Here is a 5,250-nt window from a genome sequence, read left to right as displayed (position 1 = left end):
TGCCTGCGGGAGGTCCGCCGGTCCCGTGGCTTCGGCGTACCCGCTGCCGAATTGCTGCCGAAGCCACAGGACTGGCGGACCTCCCGCAGGCATGCCGCTGAAGGCTCCCTGACTGCTGTCCCCACAGCGACCGGTAGGCCGCCCCCCTCAGGTGCGCTGGTGCCTGGAGTCGCCCCTGCTCAGAGTTAAGGAGAACAATTTTTTTCCCTCCTTCTTGTAGCAACCTTTTATATACTAAAACTATTATCATGTCGCCCCTCATTCATCTCTTCTCCAGACTAAACAAACCTAGTTTATTCCATCTTCCCTCATCGGTCATGTTTTCTAGAACTGTAATAATTTTTGTTGCTCTTCTTGTCCAGAATGTCCATTTCTCCAATTTGTCCACATCTTTCCTGAAATCTGGCACTTGGAACTGGACACAATGCTCCAGTTGAACCCTTATAGTGCGGAGTACAGCGGAATAATTACGGAATAATTGAGTCTTGCTTACAATATTCCTGCTAATACACTGTTGACTCATTTTTAGCTTGTGATCCACTATGAGCCCCAGATCCCTTTCTGCAGTACTCTTTCCTAGGCAGTCATTTCCCATTTTGTATGTGTGCAACTGATTGTTCCTTCCTAAGTGGAGCACTTTGCATTTGTCCTAGTTTAATTTCATCCTATTTACTTCAGACCATTTCTCCAGTTTATCTAGATCATTTTGAATTTTAATCCTATCCTCCAAAGCCTTTCCAATCCCTCCCAGCTTGGTAGAGAGCACACTGTGGAAGCTCTCTATGCCATTATCTAAATCACTGAAGATATTGACCAGAACCAGACACAAAAATGATCCCTGCAGCACCCAACTCAATATGCCCTCTCAGCTTGACTGTGACCACTGATGATTACTCTCTGAGAACGGTTTTTCAACCAATTATGCTCCTACCTTATAGTAGCTCCATCTAGGTTGTTGAAACCCATGTACCTTATGCTTCTTGCAATCAATGCTCCTACTGAGTTCTCTGATTGTAACTGCAAGTGTTTATTATATTTTTGTCACTTTGTATCAAAAATATTTTTAAAAATAAAATGAAATAATAATTTGTTATCCACAATAACCTAAAAATGTAGCTACTCTCTGCATGATCTCTGTGTTCATCTTGTGTCAGGGACGTTTACAGATATCAGTCAAATATTAACCCATTCTTTACTGGAGTTAATGTATTCCCAAATCCAGCTAATTTTCAATTGACATTAATGGCATTTATTTGCTTGGGCAAGGGGAGTAGAATCCAGTCTATTCATAGTTTATAATCTCTGCACCAATTATTACTAGATTTGTGTAAAGTTTTTGTAACAAAACCTGAAACCACATAAAAGTCTGGCTTGGTTTCATATTTTGTTGCAAACTTAAAACTCTGCCCTGGTTCAGTGAAAGCTTTGAAAACCTTTCAAGCAAATTGACCCTAATTTAAACCCAGAACCAGGTGAAATTTAGTGATTTTGATTCAGTTTTAATTCATGTTTTCAAAAACCCTGAATCTGATAAACTCTGTGTATAAACTGACATGAACCCCAGCTGAGAAACAAGTTCATGCAAGCCCCTGGAAATTGCCTGTGCTGACTTTTGCAGAGCCTGCTGGGACTGATTCACCGAAGCACTTATGTACTTGTCTAATTTTAAGCGCAGAAGTAGTTTCATTGATGTCAATGGGACTACACTCATGTTTAAGTACCTTGCTGAATCAGGACTTCACCGGGGCTAAAACCTGCTTACTTACCTCATGTGATTAATCCAATTGGAGTAAATGAAGCAGGATTTTCCCCAATAACAGTAAACTTTTTCATTCTCTCTGAAGTTTTGACATAGATATATAAATCTAATAAAAGATTATGTTCCTCATACCCAGAGGTGAAAGTAAGCTGGTATGGTCCAGTACGGCGTACCAGCAAGAGCCAGTTCGCCGTGCAGGACCAGACCGGCTTCCCCAGGCTTAGGGTGACCAGATGTACCCATTTTATAGGGGAAGTCCTGATATTTGGGGCTTTTTTTATATGGGTTCCTATTACCCCCCCACCCCCTGTCCCTATTTTTCATACTTGCTATCTGGTCACCCTACTCAGGCTGGCGATTTAAAGGGCCCGGGCTCCCCGCAACAGCCGGACCCCTGGGGTAGCGGTGGCAGGGCTCCGGGGGTGATTTAAAGGGCCCAGGACTCCCCGCAGCAGCGGACTCCTGGGCCCTTTAAAGCGCCGCCTGAGCCCTGTTGCTGGAGCCTTGGGGTAGCGGCGGCAGGGCTCCGGCGGTGAATTAAAGGGCCCAGAGCTCCACCGTGGTAGCGGCGGCTGGAGACCAGGCACTTTAAATCACCCCTGAGCCCGGGGCAGCTGGGAGCTCCGGGGGTGATTTAAAGCCCCCAGGGCTCCCAGCTGCAGCCGGAGTCCCGGGGCCTTTAAATCTTGATTTAAAGGGCCCGGTATTTAAAGGCCCCACCTCTTCCAGTTGAGGCCACGCCTCTTCCAGTTGAGGCTACGCCACCTGCTGAGGACTCCGGCGTACCGGTAAGTCCTTTCAGTTACTTTCACCCCTGCTCATACCCCACATTTCCTCTGAATTTCTGGCTCCTCCTGGTCTCTAAATCCATCGGCTCTTGCTTTTCCCGCAGTCCCCCCAAATTCCATTAGACAGCTTTTGTTAGTTGGGTCCTTATTACTTTCCTCACTTCAGCACCCTGATTTTGTTCATTTATCAAATGAGCTTTTTAAAACGGAGGTTAAATCTCATTTTTTCCAGTTAGTTTTGGGTTAGACATTTGGGATGGGATTTTCATGAGTGCTCAGTTGTTCCCACTGAAGTCAGTGGGAGTTTTGACATTTATCAGAGGGAGCAGAGTTGGGTCAATGCTGAGAGCTTTAGCAAATCCCACCCTTGAGCTATGTTTAATTTGTATGTGTGTAGAATGCTCTAGAATATTTACATGAAAGATCCTTTATCTACATGTTATTACCAGAAACTGAACTGTGGTCAGGTTTGTCAGTAGGAAGTTTAAAAATAAACACACTCCTCTCAAGTCAAAAGGATTTTAAAACCCTGTGGTGTGGTGGAAAGTCTCTGTAAAAATGTGCCAAATTCTGATCTCCACTATACTAGTGCAAAGCTTGAGTAACTCCATTAGAATCAATTCTCATCCCATACCAGTACAAATTCACACTCTATTGACTTCAATTGAATTACTTTGAATGTGTACTGAAGTAAGTACATTCATTTATTCATGTCTGAGCGTCGGTGACATCATAGCACCAAATGATGAGGTTACTGAATGTGTACTAGTGTAAGTGTAAAGTCAATGTCTGCAGCAGGTCAAGGAGTCAAGGTATGCAACAGTGTACTGGAGATCTGAATTTGGCCCCGAATGTTTATACAGTTTTCCACCACATCAGAGAAATGGAAGTCAGGACTTGTCCCAAAGTATGCATTTTCCGCAGCATCTGCATTTTCACTTTAAAAACGTCAGAAGGTCTGATTCTGTTTTCCTACTGTTTTTATACCATGTAACTTCATGGATTTCAAACAAGTTACTCCTGGTTTATTGTGCTTTGAAATCAGAATCAGGTGCTAAGTTTTAGCCTTTCTGTTGCAACCAATACTTATGCAGATAGTCTTTACTCACATAAATATTCCCATTCATGTAAATGGAGCTATTTGCATGAATAAAGGTTGTAGGGTTGGAATTATATCCTGCATCAACTGGGTAAACTGCTGCTTTGTTAAGCGTGTAGAAATCTGGCTTCAATTAAGTATAGTGGGAGCAAAGATGTAAATTGACCTCCACCTCCTTTCACCACAAGGCCTGTTGGTTAACACCTTTTGGCATAGGTAACCAAGGAAGCAAATACAGTATTTGTATAAAGTGAGTGAAGTTGAGTATTTTTAGAAGAGAAGAACAGACCATTACCTGTCATGTGTATTCCTATCACATCATTGTTTCCTTGTACTCCCCCATCTGTATCCACCGGTCATCTTTTGTTTTATATTTAGATTGTAAGCTGTTTGAGGCAAGGATCAAAAAGAAACTGCTTCTGTAGTTGGCTCACCATTCACAGTCTTTGTTTAATCCTGAGCTGATGGTGTCAGATTTGCAGATGAACTGAAGCTCAGCAGTTTCTCTTTGAAGTCTGGTCCTGAAGTTTTTTTGCTGTAAGATGGCTACCTTTACATCTGCTATTGTGTGTCCAGGGAGATTGAAGCAGTTTCTCCTCCCTTGGTGTTTACACCTCAACTGCTAGAAGAGGGCCTCATCCCCCCTGATTGAACTAACCTCGTTACCTCACTCTTGCTTGCATATTTATACCTACCTCTGGAAATTTCCACTACATGCATCCGATGAAGTGGGTATTCACCCACGAAAGCTCATGCTCCAATGTGTCTGTTAGTCTTAAAGGTGCCACAGGACTCTTTGCTGCTTTTACAGATCCAGACTAACATGGCTACCCCTCTGATACATGAAAAAGAGAAATTTCCAGTCCATTAAAATTAATTATTTAACTACCAGTTTAGTTCCTAGAAACCCTTAACCCTGAGCCAAAACATACATATCTGGATGCCTAAAGTTAGGCTCCTAAATCCATAGTGATGCACTAAAACGACAGTAGCCTGATTTGCAGAGATGCTGATTGCCCACAAATTCCACTGCAGTCAGTGGGAGCCAGGGCCGGCTCCAGGCACCAGCCCACCAAGCTTGTGCTTGGGGCGGCACCTGGAGGGTGGCGGCGCGGTGCGGTGCTCCGGCTCCGGCCGCCGGGGAGAGTGGGGCCACGGCCGGGCACTCCGCCCTCCTACCAGGGCTCTGGCTGCCCTCCCCTGGCGCGCTGGAGGGGGAGGGCGCAGCCAGAGGCTTTTTTGCCTGGGGCGGCAAAAAAGCCAGAGCCGGCCCTGATGGGAGCTGCATGTCCTCAGCACCTCTGAAAACCAGACCACATGTTTTGGTTCCTAGATATGGATTTAGAAGCCTAAGTACAGGCTCACCTAGGTTTGAACTTTTCATCCTAGGTTATTGTACTGATTTGTCAGAATACATTCAGAGCTCGGCTTGTTTAGTCTAACCAAAAGAAGGCTGAGGGGAGATATAATTGCTTTCTATGAATATATCAGAGGGATAAATACCAGGGAGGTAGAGGAATTATTTAAGCTCAGTACCAGTGTGGACACAAGAACAAATGGATATAAACTGGCCATCAGGAAGTTTAGACTTGAAATTAGATGAA

The sequence above is a fragment of the Trachemys scripta genome, chromosome 8 (genome assembly GCF_013100865.1).
Source record: "Trachemys scripta elegans isolate TJP31775 chromosome 8, CAS_Tse_1.0, whole genome shotgun sequence".
Taxonomy (NCBI): domain Eukaryota; kingdom Metazoa; phylum Chordata; order Testudines; family Emydidae; genus Trachemys; species Trachemys scripta.
Note: the sequence above shows the minus strand (reverse complement) of the source record.